Source organism: Fistularia commersonii, chromosome 6 (genome assembly GCF_037954325.1).
Source record: "Fistularia commersonii isolate RoL2024-O1a breed Wild chromosome 6, RoL_Fcom_v1.0, whole genome shotgun sequence".
In the NCBI taxonomy this organism is placed as follows: Eukaryota; Metazoa; Chordata; class Actinopteri; order Syngnathiformes; family Fistulariidae; genus Fistularia; species Fistularia commersonii.
In genome coordinates this window covers 3,551,867-3,567,492 of record NC_141289.1, presented here as the reverse complement: position 1 = coordinate 3,567,492, position 15,626 = coordinate 3,551,867, and the positions used below count along the sequence as shown (strand labels likewise).

The window sequence follows — 15,626 nt, the reverse complement described above, 5'->3', positions numbered from 1 at the left end:
TTATAACTGTTGCTGCTTCTATTCCATACCAATGTCTGACCCAAGTGCGGATTCAACAGTGGAATTTAAGAACCCTCCCCTCCGAGCCATTTTCTCTTTTGCACCCACAGATTTTTGCATTCATTGTATTTTTTTTTTTTTTTTTTTTGGAAAAGGCACGGTAAATGCAACGCGTACTGCAAAAGTTTTATCGTCGATACGTCGAGTCATCACGTACCGAGCATCCGATTAAAACTAAAACGATTTACAAAAGGGAAATGTTTCCTTTGGTGCCGATGGTGGTGATTAGCTACTTCCTGCTTTTTGCATTTATTTATCTATCTATCTATCATAAGTAGTCATTTGAAAGTCACACAAATAGTGAAAAATGTCCAGATGCTACTTAAAATTTTGCAAAAACATAACTTAACTTGTTAAATACATTTCTAAAATTGTTTGAAATGAAAAGAACTTAAAAAGTGCTAAAATGAGCAGGATATTGACAAAAAAAAAAAAAAAAAAAAAAAGACATCAAACATAAGACAAATGTTTAAATCATAGAGGTGCATCACATGTCCGGACGCATCCGTAAAGCCTTTGAGTCAACGCAGCTGCAGGCTATGTTTGCTCTGCCGGTCTCATTTAAATATCTAAACCCCGACTTGTGTAACTGTCTTTTTTTTCCCCCGGTCGAATTTTTGCACAGAGTTCAGTTTCTCCGAGTCGGACCTTGTACGTTCCGACGTTCCCACACGCACTAACTGAAAATGCCGCTTGCCGACGCTCGAGAGCCGTGCCAAATTCCGGATTATTTGCCATTTATTTACCAAAGAAAGGCAGTCAGATCGTAATTGCATGTTTTAACCGCTTCCAAGAAGAGTAGAGGGTGAAAGTCCCTTTTTTGGACCCCTTAATAAAGAGGTATGTTCCCTTTTTTGTTGTTGCTGAAGAATCGTTGACGCGACACGTTCCTCCGTCGGCTTCTGGTTTTAAATCAAACCAAAATCTCTGTCATTAAAAAAAAAAAAAGCCTGTCAAGTTTTATAACGAGTGGAAACACAAACACACACACAGTCACACACACACACACACACACAAAGCTAGTGTTTCCACACACAGACTGGCACATGCAACGGCAAACACGGGCAGACGTTGACACAAGTACGGGCAGATACACATTTGAAGCGATTTCCTCCGAGAAGAGAGTTTGTCTCTCTGCAGAGCCGCGCAAAGACACACAACGCCTGTTTTGAAAGTCAAAACAAATTTACTTTAGCAAGTTTAAAACACGGCAACATCATATTTGCAAAGACAAATTGGCTATTCAAACTCTGAACCACAACAAAAACAACCGCTATCGCATTTTGTTCTTGACATGCAGGAAACCCGGGGTTTAGCGTTGTTGGCTTAACGCCGCTAACTAACACTGGTTTCATCGTAGCCATGGTGAAAGTTTGTTTGTTTAGATCAGTGGTTCTTAACCTTGTTGGAGATATTGAACCCACCAGGTTTATAAACGCATTCACCGAACCCTTCTTTATTGGAAAAATAAAATATGATTTTTCAAATTCAAGACATAGGTATTTGCTTTACTGGTGCACAAAATGAATGTGTTCAAAGAACAAAACCAGCAAAACATTATTTTCACACAAAAGCATTTAGACCGCTGACTCCAATCATGTTCTGTTATACATGTGAATCATATTTGTCCGTTCACTTTCTGCTTTTGCTTGACATAATTAGTATGAAGGGGTTGAAATATTTAGACAGAAATCACAAAATGCACCATCACGACAGTTACAAGTTGACTATTGAGTGCACCAAAATCCCTACAGCAATAGCCAAGCTATTTAGCATGATCACCTGCAGCCAGTGACAGCCAAGCGGGGTGTGTCATCACGAATTATATGAGTCGTGTGTGTGTTGACGTCCGTCGAACCCCTGAGACTGACTCACCGAACCCTGGGGTTCGATCGAACCCAGGTCAAGAACCACTGGTTTAGATGTATGCTAGCGTGAGACGAGGCGTGTACCTCTGCTTGGATCTCTTAATAAACCAGTCATCTAGAAAGGGCTAACTTTAAACTATCTGCAGAATTTGTGAATGAAACAACACCTTTGTCTTTTAGACGAGTCACTTTATCCCTTTTCTGGTACACCTACCAAGTGGAATTGTCTTCCAACCACCATCTGATCACAATGATTTTGTTTAACAGTGGACCTTCTTTTTTAGGAAAACAACTTATTAGCTTCATTAGCGGATGCATAGCCAAAAGCGGCTAACAGAGCGGTACCGACAGAAGTGGTGGGGGCAGTGTTGTATGCTCAAGTGCAACCAGTGAAATGAAAGAGGGATCAAGAAGACAACATGGGAGAAGCAGGGAGAAGAGTTCTCGTCCACATGCTGCTAGGTATTTAATGGCCACACAGACAAGTGCCGTCTTCTGTTGTCTGAAACAGAACGTGGAACTCCAAACCTGAAATTGAACTCTGAACTGCACGGCCCTGAAGTGGATGTATTGCTTAAGAACCATGGAAACTTAAGCATACATGTTTGGAAGAAATGTTTGACAGCGTTTGAAATGGACCTATTTACGTAAGTAGCTTAGGCATAAATGAGCCTTGAGGTTAGCCCCTGGTTATGCTACATAATATCACAAGAAGCACTTCTGTTTTACCTTGTTCCTCCCACTTTTTCTATCTGAACTCATGTCCCGTCATAAATGCATGATAATAACCTCAACCTCTCCCGAGTCCCTGGCCTCTCTCCCTTCTTCAGTTCCCACTGGACAAGCGTCCACTATCACCACTTCACCATGCAACCGGTAGTAGCGGTAAAAGATCACTGCGTTAATTACTGTCCAGCTCTTCCTGTTCTGTTCTTTTACAACTCGACCAGCCGAGACAGAAGGCTGCCCACTTTGAGTTCAGTCAGAGGTATCTTACTGGTCAAAGGCAAGCGGTTACCCAAGAGCTGCTCTGCATTTGAACTCTTGTTGTGATCTGGCGCCATAGAAATAAAAAAAAAAAAAAAATCTGATCAGATTCAGTCCCAATTGATTTCTGTTGCCACGGCTTAAATTTCACCAGAAGTCACTCCACACTCGTACCCCGATCCACACACACATTCTGATCTTCAAATTGTTGGCATGTTACTTAAAGCTAAGGGAGGACAAGGCGTCTGGGGAGCCTAATTCTAGGGCAGTGTGGTAAGATGAAATGTTAGCTAAATGAAAATGCATTTGCTGTTCCTTTACGACATCACGCACACCTTGTATTTTCAAGGAATAATCCTTTAGTATGAGCAGAGAAAGTCTGAAATCCTTCTTTTCAAGTCATGAGAAATGGCAGCAGAAATGACCGAATCGGTGTTTATTTCCATGTTTATTCATCTCAATCTCCAGCGAGCGCACCGTCAATGAGGTTAGACTGTAAGGGTCTGTTGGTCACACCCCGCTCTCCATCGGCATCAGCGAGGTGACTTGTTATGCCGTTAGGTCAGCGATAGGGCAATAACGGTATTCCCTAGGTATGATTTGGCAGAAGCAGCCAGCAGTGACTCAGCTGAGAGTCGTGGGATGCCACGGCCGCCATTAGATGACGCGGAGTACAGTAAACAGTCATTACAGGACATTGTGAAGGACTCAAGACACTAATACGTACAGAGATGGATTCGAGTACCGAGTAGAGTTGGGAGAACGCTTTCTCAATGTTTGGAGTTGCTATCATTTGCACATGTGAGGTATCACCCAAGGTGTCAAATATTAAAGTGAGTCGAAACTCCAAATTACTGCACTGGAATTATTGCCTGAAAACTACGCAGTAAAGGGAACTGTAACTCAGAGAGTTTGAATGATTCACACGGGAGGGGGAGGGGGTTATCCAATCCTAGCGCTGTCATTAGTCTCACCCCCAAAAATAAATACCCACCTCCAAATAAATGCTTCCAGAGCTGTGAACAGCTGTTTCTGAGCAGGACAGGAGGAAAGAGGTGAGCAAGCGGTGAGGTTCAAAGGTGTCACCTGACAGGGCGCTGATGCAGACATCAGCTCATTCGAATTGAATTAACGATCCCCTTGGAAGAACATGATTTGGACGACATAATGAGACTGCAAGGTCTTCAAAAACACACACAGAGGCTAGAAGCTTACAAAGTACTATTGAGATGTTGCGCTTATGTGACGAAGATACGGTATTTTGTGTCTGACTGGGCAGAAGTAAATTAACATCGTCATCTAAATGGGACATTATCCAGAAAGTACCGAGGAGTCTGATGAAAACAAAACAACTTGGGAAAGCGAAACAGACACAAAAATCAACAGGGATTTGCAGAATTTGAGGCATAAGCTCCTTTTGCACAGCGCACTGTAGGAACTTTTCGGAGTTTCTAAGACCTTTTCAGAAACTAGGATGATCTTTCACGCATTCGGACAGCACGGGAACCAGGGACCACGGACCGCCGTTCCTTGAACCATTTTAGCTTCAACTCTGAGGCGGGGTCTTTTTATGGTCGCATAGGATATCGTTTTGGTCAGCTGTTTTCTCGCGACAAATAGGACACAACCGACGAAAAATGGACCAACAAAGCAGAGGGGTTTCCACGGCTCCCAAAGGAACGCAAATATTTTGTCCAAAACTAGTCCGGAGTTAGCTAACGGCAGAATTCCTCACACGGAGAAGCGGTGCAGGGAGAGAATAAAAACACTAAAAACCAGTTGATAGTCCGTGGTTATGCAGAACATGAGCGCTATGGCAACTTCGCTCTCCATGCTGTCCTTGTTGTCTCTTTCTTCTTCTTTGTCGTGGTTTGTTTTTCAGACTGGTGCTTAAGGTGCACGTCGCAGACGCTCATATCACGCCCGCAACCTTGCTGCCTGTGCAAATGAAAAAACTAAAAGGTTCCCTTGAGGGGAGACTAGTTGGAAAAATTCGAGCTAGACAGTTCTTATACGCATTCTGTCTGAGTGCGAATAAAGCTTTCCTGATTAAGGAAATAAATAAATGAAAATTTTAAAATAAAATCCTAGTGAATTTTCTAAGGGAATTCCCCAAATAAAAGGTATTGTAATAAAATAAAATTATTAACCCGCCAAGTGCTGCTTGTATAGATACTGTTGTAATTTTCTGCATAAAATCAGTTGATGATGTATTATGTATTATGGATTAGGGACTGGATGAAGAAAACAATGAAATGTGCAAGAACTAGGTCTACAAACTCATCGTAAATAAGATAATACAGGCCAAAAAAATAAAAATGCCATTTCAGGGGAGTTTTGCCCAGTGTTGGATTTGACACCGAGCCTTTAAACTATACGTCTCCATCAATGATGACTTAAAAATGCCGTGTGAAATATTCTTTAAAATTTGTTGAACCCTGGAAATAAAATCCGCTTTTATTGATGCCAACCATGCACACGGGGTTCAAAACTTCTCACATGTTGCAAAAGAGGACTGGGTCTTGGCCCCGAAAATGTAATATCGGTCAGGTCCTACATACAACACACTCCTTGGCTGCAGACGAGCTATAAATAGACCAACCCGGAACTTTCTCCAGATACACCTGCAGTGCGTCCCATCTCTGACGGGCTAGAGGCTCTCATTACATACATAAACGGGTACATCGGTTTCAAACGTTGCCTTACGTCACTGCCCACCTAGTCTCCTAGTCGGTTCAGTTGCCATGGTTCCTTTTCAAACAACTCACTATTGCACCATACCAGTGTTTCCCAACCTTTTTTGAGCCACGGCACATATTTTACATTAAAAAAATCACACGGCACACTACCAAATAAATATGTCAAAAACATCTTTTAACGAGTTAGAATGAAACCGTAGTCTCAATTTACTTTGTGTGAAATCTAATATATCTAATATCTGTAGATTCGTCAAGTTGCGATGCAAAATTTCCCACTGATGTGCAACTTTTCCAGAATACTTTGTTTGTTTACGCAGATACAAGTACCGTAATTTCCAGACGATAAGCCGTGACTTTTTTCACGTAAACAACGATGCGGCTAATATATGGACTTTGGATAAAAACGTTTATCCTCGTCACATCGGACCGATGAAATAACAGGGAAATTCTGAGTCCGTTCAACTCCGACACCGAAGAAGACGACTTTGACGGTTTCAGTGCGCAGGAGGAAACCCGAGATAGCGATCGGCTAGCTAGCCGGTGCGGCTAATATTGAGGTGCGCTCAATAGTCCGCAAATTACGGTACTTTTTATTTTAAAAATGTATCACGCAAAGCATCACTAATCACTCTGATACACAGATGCACGGGTTAATTCACTTCCCGTTGCCATCGAATGGGCACGCTGCCCAAATAGACATAGGAAGACACATTATTTGCGTTGGATAAATAATTTTCGGACCAATCAGGTGAAAGTGGGCATTTTTCCACGGCACACAAATGTGCTGCCGCACAATTGTTGGGAAACACTGCACTATACTATACTTTGCTGCTATATATTTTTGATACTTTGAAACGTGTCTCACATTGCGTAACTAATAGTGTATGTTTGTAATCATTCAAACACTAGTTGCACTTATGTTAACCCCACGGGTCACTTTTTTGTCGAGGCAGAAGGCTCACCACATTGAGCTCCTGATAAAAGGTCGTTTTTCCTTGACCCTGTTGCCAAGACTATATATTTGTTATACAGTAAACCCTTGTTTTTCGCAAGGGCTACGTTCCAAAAAGAACCCGTGATTGGCAAAATCCGTGAAGTAGAAACCTTTATTTTTTTTTTACAATTATTATACAATTAAATACTCTATTATACATTGCTGCTGTCGTCCTTATGCTTTTTTTCTTCCTTCTTTATGGAACGAACGGAAGATTCATTAATTCCGTAACGCCGACCTACAGCCGCATAGCTTTTACCTTCCCTTAGCATGTCCAGAAGTTTAACTTTATCTGCGATAGATAGCGTCTTCCGCCGCAGGTGCTTTTGTCGGTCCAGAGCATTTTGTCAACATTATGGGTTTTAGAGAAACTCGAAATTGCAAGAGAATTTGCACGTACGTAATGTAAATTTGGCGTGCTGTTTTATGTTCGTGTACATATTAAACTGCAACGTTATTGACGCACAGGTAGAGAAGAAGCGGAGTGACTTTTTAGCCAATCAGAATGCACGATGCAAATCCGTGAAGTAGCGAAACCGTGAAAATTAAACCGCGTTATAGCAAGGGATCACTATGCCCACATACTGCCAATCCGTGTTTTATGGTTGTTAAACACTTGCATCCACTAGAGGACGGTGAGGAATTCATTTCCAAGTTCTGTTTCGGACAATAACAAATACGGCAAAGGCAGAGGAGCTCTCAATACTCAATACAACTCTAAAAAAAGAGACACAAAAAGAGGCAGTGGAGTCGACGATCTGTGCGGCCATTAAATATGCCTTCGGACGGAGAACTCTTTCTCCCTAGTTTTACCGATGCCATGCGATCTTCTCGCTCTCGATTCCTTTCACTGGTCGCGCTCGAGCACGCAACACTGCCTCCATCACTTCCGTTAGTACTGCTGTTTGCTGCTTGCTGCTTTTGACTACACGTCTGCAAGCACCCCGAAAATGTAGAATTACGCACAAAATGAGTGCAGGGGATGGACTTCCCTGGAAATAAATACCAAGTCTATTTTTGATGAAAGGTGTGTGTCTATGTGATCATGCAGAATTCACAAAAATTGCATGACATCCAGCTGATTTCAAATTTTTTTTGGAAAAAAAAAGTCTTCACTGCTTCACTGTATGGTTGTATCTAAACCCCAAATTGGAGTAGTTCAAAATGCATGTGCATTTTTATAAAGCATTCGAAACACAAAAAAAACTTTTTTTCTGCCCCGCTGTAACAACAGCAGCCAACACTGTCCTAGAGGGAGAGCTGCGGCCTATCAGACGGCAACCACGGGACGGGCCGTGACACCAGTCCCGTTTGCCACGGGCAGAGGACTATTAACAGCAGCAAGCCAAACAAGACTTACACGTGTTATAAAAACTCAACATGAGAGCGAAAACAGAGTAAAACTGAGGGGAGACATCGCTGCTGCTGTCAAACCACCTGGATGCTGATTGTCAGCTAACGCTATTGTTTATTCAAGACAAGGACTGAGAGCGGCGGAACTCGAGAAGACTCGTTTCCTCGAACAGGTCTTTCCAGAATGGCCTGTCTTGAATGAAAAGAAGCGGAAGACATCATACAAGAGGTCAATTACGTGTGACAACACACGACTCGGGAGGAGGGGTTAAAGGTCGCGGGGAAACAGGCTGCTTCAATGGAGTCGGTCAAACAACTAAAACCTGACCACCAATGAGTTTCAAGGGATCCCGGTTGCAAATATGTAATATATGTATATATATAAATATGTAAAGTAAGAGGACACTAGAGTGCTGTGAATGTTAAAAGACAAAACATTCGCTAAGTGTGTTGTTTAGTCAAAGTCAGCTTTATTGTCAATTTGTACTCGACGCAAAGGTGAATTGAGAAGTTTCTCACAATCGCACGGTGACGTGAAATTAACAAAATAATAAATTGCAATAGAGTTTATTGTGTATTGTTGACTTTATGAACGTTAGTCGAACTGATTTCTAAACACCGTTGTGTTAGACGGATTGTCTGCAACCGCCTGTGTCAACCGGCAGGATGAAGAGGTCGGTCAGAGGTTTGGAAAAAAAATACAGACTCAAGGTCCGGGGCCGGCAAATAAAACAAGTTTCACATCTGGGATATGAAGTTAACATTCGGTTGAGTAGATTTCAACATTCCACGTCAAATAGAAACATATATTCGGAATCAGACTTGTCAATTTCTTGCCAGTCTGTGGAAGGCATTTTAACATCAGAGAGAGACACTAAATTTACATCGGAAAGGAGTCAAATTTGTGCCAAAAAGATGCTAATTTACATCAGGAAGACAGCACACTACTGTGGACATCCATCTACTAGTGGAAGATCAAAAAAAAAAAGTCAAAACACCCAAGAAAAACACCAAGTAAATGTTAAAAAGTCTCTGATTAGACTTGTAAATAAAGACGGTCATGCAACTTCAGATGGGCTTTTATTCCTTTTGAATTTTAAACGGAAGGGAAACCCAGGCCGATGTTCGGATCCGACACCGGAAAGTCACGTTACGCAGACCTTAAAATCAAGATTCGGTTTGTTTACAACACTCAGTCACTGTTCTCAGTTGGTGTTCTTGCGGCTGCCAATAGCGTACACCGAGCAAACTGACCTGGTATCGGATATAGATCGATATTCAAATATTGACCAGCGATATTTACGCATCGCACTGGCTAACATGTTAAGTCACTGCAGAGTTTGCGGATATTTATCAACAAAAAAAGTACCACACATTCCTGAGGCTGTGAACGATACCATATCGGTTTATCAAAAAGTTGCGCCTTTTTGTCAGATATCGATCGCCAAGGTTCGATGGACGGTCACTAGCAGTTTATGTTGATGGTCGGCGTCAAACGTCTCATCGGCAACCAAAAGTGCCCGGGAACAGAGGGTTTATTGTGAAGCGGTGTGGCAACCTCGCAGGAGTCACGCGTACAGTTGCCTGCAGGGGAATCTCCTGCCAACACTTAAGAGGAAATGCTCTACCTGAATCCGACAGTGGCATCTGGTCTGAGTATCTGCTTTGAAGGACGTGAACGGGCGCCGCTTGTCGTGTTCGGATTTGCAACTTTACGATCGGAAGATCGGCGGGTCGAGAGCGACTTTTTCTGCAGCTACGAGGCTGAAACTGAGACTTTTTTTTTCCAAAAGCGAAATAAAGTGCTCTTTAATTAAACTTGAAATGAACCAAAGAAAAACCGAGTCATTTAGAGTTATTATTATTTCTATATTATTATCATTATTTTTATTTTATTCCTTTACTATTATTCTGTCATTTCTATCAATCGATTTTTTTTCCACATTTGCAGATTTTCTCTGAAGGTTTTTTGGAGATTACTATGTTTACCAATCATTTATTTAGCGCAATTTTATGTACTCCGAGTTCACTTTTCTTATTGCAATTTCTTTTTTCTTTTTTTATAAAATAAATGCCTGTTTGTTGTGACTGTTGTCATACAAACTCCCCAAAGACATGTGAGACTCTTATTCATTTCTAGCGTTGCCATGGAGATGCATAGCGTCACACCGGCCTGCGGCAAAAGAAACGGTAAGACGACGCTTTTCATATTTCATAATGGGGGAATGGCTATTTTAAATCATTTTTGCGTATTTTGCTAACTGATTCGTGTCCTATATTAACAGTACCTTGTTTACCGGAAAACGTCCCGTTGTTTTTATCTTTTAAAGGGGAATTTTTAAAAAAACACAACACATGTAACTCCCCCAACTTTTGAACTTTGCCCTCTTGCACTCGACCAGAATCATGTCACTCCGGGACTCCCCCCCCCCCCCCCGCTGTGGACAGTAAAAAGGGAGGCGTGGCTGGAGAATAATGCTGCAAAACATGAGCGGCGGTGACACTCGCGCTCAAGAGTGACTCAGCAGGGCTGAGCTGATGGGAGGGAACGGCGAGTCACAGCCTGCGCTGAGCTTTGCGCTGCGAAACGTCCAGCCGGGAGCAAACCGGCCTCCTCGCAATATCAAAACAATTTCAACCACGGGATCTCAACTGTAACTAATCGATTAGTTATCGACAAATTGTGGCCCGGATGATTGACTCCTGGGTTGACGGGCTCACTCAGCCCCCAACGAGGGCTAAAACGGGACTTAAAGGTTGATCATTTTCTGTAAATTAGCTAAAAAAAAAAAAAAACAGGGGACTAAAAATACATAAAAATTAGTGAAATAGATTAAAATAAATCTGAACCCCAGACACCTACTGTTGTGCTATGTTAAATTTGATTTATGTGTTATATTTTTTGGGATTTTATTATGACCCCGAGCATCTGCTCTCTCCTTTTCACGATATGAAAAACATGTCATCGGCCTTGATACGATCTCCGAGATGAAATGTCTGGGTGACACTGATCCTGCAGGAGAGACGCGGGGATAAAATTATGATCGTTTTTTTACCGCTCTGACGTTTTTGTTCAGCGGTTGCCCCTGAGAAGCGAGACAGTGTCGCTAATGACCGTTCTAATGGGGCCGACGGAATATTACGCCGCATTCAGGTTCGCTTCGGACACCAAACCGGCAAATGCCTCTTTTCAGCGAATCGCTCCAAACATGGACGGATTGATTGTTGGCTTAAGCTCTGAAAAAAATAAAGGGAACAATCCCTGTGTTGAGCAGATTAAACGGGAGCAGATAATGAGCCTGGGGTCCCGCAGCAGGAGGTTTGGGGGGTGGGAGAAGCAACAACGGTGACACATTTCAATATAGTATATAAATATGGAAAGGATCCAATGTGAGGTGGGAACAGATACATTATTTCCACAACCAAACTTGTACTTTATACTTCTTACCTCATAGTTTAATGTCCACTGCTTTAATGTAACGGTGGACTTTATTTTATTAATTTCATGTCACCCCGGGATTGTGAGAAATGTCCTCTGAATTCCTCTGTATGTCCAATACATGCAGAGAAATGAACAATAAAGCTGACTTTGACAATATCAAAGTGAAACAGAATTATTTGCCGGTAAAATGTGATCAAGCGCCGCCACCCCGCGATGCAAAATAATGTAATTTAACACTGAGCACGCCGAGAAGCCGGAATGAGCCAATTTCCGCTGGCGAAAGGTGACAAATGAAATCATTACTCATTGATTTCTGTCAGTAATCTGTGAATTCCCCCGAGGTTCGGTGCCGTCTATCTCCGAGTCAGACGGGGGGGGGACGGACAGATGGACACCACGCTGGGACGTGTCTCATTTGAACATCTGGACGCCTAATGGATGACGGTGACGGACAGGATGCCCCAGATGTCGTCGCCGAGGCAACTTCCATCAACGGAATAAAAGAGGTAGATCCTTTGAAACACTTTAGAGCTGTTTCTTTTCGCAAACTTAAAATTGTAATTTGTTTTCTGGATTAATCAATGCTATTACAGTCTCTAATTTTCCAGTAAAGCTCTAATATTTGAGTTGTTTTTACATTACCTTTGCATTAAAATGCATGTCGTTTCCACAAATCCACAATATAAATTGCGCATAAAAAACGTCCATATGGAAACCCGGCGACACTGGATGGGCCTGTGACCTCCTTACTAGGGAAATATGAAAGATCTTCAAAAACAAAGGGAGGGATTATGTTTTAAACTAAGTAGTGGCTGCAAATGGAAATCAGAAATATAGAAAAAAAAACAACAACAAAGCAGGATTGACTTTGTGTCAAGACAGGAAATGGAAGCTTGGAAGGGGAGGAGGGGGAATAAAGACAGGAGTCAAACAAGAAGGAGGAGAAGTGCAAATAGAAAAGGACTGCTGGCCTGAAACCAGGAGGTGGATGTTTTTACAGGCCCTCCTGGCTTCACATCCAGCTCTGCACAATCCTCCAGCCGGCTCCTCCTGCAACCTCGCCTCCTCCCATCCCCCCCGATCACTGCGTCACTGACATCATGGTTCAGCCATATTGGCTCTGGACATGTTGGACGCCATCAATCACGCCGCACATCGCAGTAAACAAACCATGGGGGGTGGGGATGGGGGGGGGGGCAAAATATATCATGCTTTAAAAAAAAGATTAAATCACAATTTGTATTGAGATATAAAGGACTGTCTCAGAAAATTAGAATATTGTGATAAAGTTCTTTATCTTCTGTAATGCAATGACAAAAACAAAAATGTCATATATTCTGGATTCATTACAAATCAACTGAAATATTGCAAGCCTTTTATTATTCTAATATTGGTGATTATGGCTTAAGAAAACTCAAAAATCCTATCTAAAAAAATATTAGAATATCATGAAAAACTCATTTTTGTTTTTTTAATTGCATTCCATAAGATAAAGAACTTTATCACAATATTCTAATTTTCTGAGACAGTCCTGTAATGAAAAACCATAATGGGCTTTATATTGGAAAATCAGGTTTGAGAATTGCTGATATTAGTCAAAATAAATACAGTGAAAAATGAATTTACCAGCAAGTTAAGACGATTTTCATTTAAAAAATAATTTAAAGCCTGACCACCAACAAGGGGGTATTTGAAAGGGAGAAAATTCGGCTTGTTGTTGACCTAGCAGTTTACAGCTCTGCCATAAAAGGGTAAGGGGGGGGGGACTGTGAAAATATGATTTAGAGTTTCATATTGAAATTTACAGGAAAAAAAAGGAAGAATCTGGAAGAATCAAAGGAAGAAATTCCAGACTGAACTCCAAATAATAATCTGATTTAAAGAGAGACATTTTAAGTGGTTTGGAATGGATTAGGTCGACTGGCCTGATCTCCTTCGGGTGGTTACCTGTGATTCCCAGTGGGATGAGCTTGACCAACAACCAATCAGATTAATGGACCACAAGATGCACCATGGAGTCCGGGACAAACATACAGCTCTCCGGAATACCATTCTTCCCAGAGATCTTCAAGGGCACTTTGGTTCATCTTTTCAAGAGCAACAGCTGTCCGGGCTGTTCCCCAGCAGCGGCCATGTTGACTTTTTCTGGCCATTGCCATGATTGGCCAGTCCATGAATTAAACCCCACTCAGGACAATTGGTTGCAACTAGTTGCTACTGTATTTGAACGCCCAACGGCGATTAGCGTGGTAGGCTACTTCGAAGAACCTCCGACCGACTTGCCCAAGCATACATGTCTTTGACAGGGTCCAAAAGAAATAGGACATAGTGCCCAGACGTTAGACTGCATCGCTCAAAGTGAGAAACTACAGCGTAACATCGAGGCCGACCAAGAGGCCTCGGTAGTTTACACCTCCGAAGGAACGCGGCTCAAATCGGGCTCGTTCTGGCATTGATTTAATGTCTCAAAGCTCTGCCGGGGATCTTCAGGCTCGTCTGCATTGAGATTTTACAACCAGACCCAAACACCCAAGTGTTACACGGTAAATTATCAGTCGCGAGACACGTGCGCAACTCCCCTATTCACGTCGCACGCACACACACACACACACTCCCGTATTCCCGTAAATCTGTCATTGCTGGCTAGTGGCACACAAGCTGTGTGCCATCATCTGGAAAGCAGCGAGCCGCCGCTTTCGGAGCTATTTGAGCTAAATCCCCGCTCTGCGAGCGGCAGAACGTCAACGCGGTTCAGGATTAACGTTTAACGAGACGCCGTTCCAGGGATCCAAAGTCCCCCCCCTACTTCCCCCACCGTCAGACTAGAATGACTGACCGACTGACTCGAGGTTCACCTCTTCTGGAGGCGGAACAAGCGGCGGGGAGCCATGCCGTCGGCTCGACATCTCACCTCCCGAATAAATCTCCGCCAACATTCCCGAATCATCAGTTTTCGCACAAAGAGAAAAAGGCAGGCTGGTTACAAGCCAATTAATCAGCAGAGATTAGATATCTTAAGATTCAGTACCAAAACACAAACACAGCTGATGGTTTAGAATTGAGTGAAGGGGCGGAGCTTTAAAACACAACAAATTAAACTCAATTACAAGCATTTATCAATAATTTAATGAGCGGAAATGACAGCCAGAATTCGACTGGAGAAACAGGTTTGGGCTCGGCATGAAGCAATTCCTTCTTCAAACGGTTCTTGATTCTATTTGTAACAAAGTCTGATCCGGTGGCTGAGAGAGCGAATTTGGGAAATTAAGCTGAGTCACTTGCACTTTTTGGGACGTAAATAATATATATTTTGGATTATTTTCTAAGTTGCGAGGATCAGGTTTCAGTGAAGCCCCGTGTCTTCAGGTATTTAATGTCAAATAGTTGGTTGCCGTGCAAAACCGGAGCCCTCTGAGTTGTTTTCTAGTCCGACTAAAAGTCCCAGCAACTTGTGAATCTGCGTTTCCCGCGGCGCTGGATTTGCCGGGCTGCGCGAAAATAAGCCCTCGGTAGATTCTGTCAAACCCAGACGATGTGTAGATGTAATCGAACCCGTCTCTCTGGCTTTGCGTCCTTCACCCACATCTGACTCTCTCCCTGGCCTTTTAGCAACACTTCCCTTGCGGCGTTCCCGCAGCTAAAACACAACTTCGCCACGAAAAAATAAATAATACTGCGTCTAGACCAGTCTAAACAGCACCTCGGTCGTCCTCCCCGAGGAGCCAGGCTGCTCCATGCTCGCACACCAGGATAGATAGGAGAGAAAAGAATGTGCTGCGGCTCAGACAAAGGCAAAAAAAAAAAGACAAAACAAAGGTTTTCTAATCGAAACTAAAAGTCAGATAAAAAAACCGAGGCCAAGATTTATCTTGGGATCCCCAGTGAAGTGAAACGATCATGATATTTCTTCCTCCCCCTGCGGGAGGAGCGGAAGTCCTCTCTCGAGCCACCTCGAAAAAAAAAGGAAGTCATGTTGTGAGTAAACAGAAGCGAGGGGAGAAAAAAAAAAACACGGTTTCCCTCAGATTTGCTGGAATTTTAGGTGGCGTAAAAAAAAGAAATGACATGCCGGACACTGATCATACACCAATCCTGCCCGAGTCCAGTGCTCAGAAGGGTAAACTAAACTCGAGCGGCTCATTGGGCTCACCAGACCAGTAACTGGCAGGTAGCAGGTACGAAACAGGGGCCGCATTCACAAGGACTGACAAGGTTTCCATGAA

At 42.7% G+C, this 15,626-nt stretch overlaps 1 protein-coding gene across 1 annotated transcript in view; it reads right to left on the bottom strand.

The window, feature by feature from the left end:
- The window catches only part of clasp1a (cytoplasmic linker associated protein 1a), a 93,609-nt gene that overhangs the window by 72,688 nt on the left and 5,295 nt on the right, over positions 1 to 15,626 (bottom strand). The window lies entirely within an intron of this gene.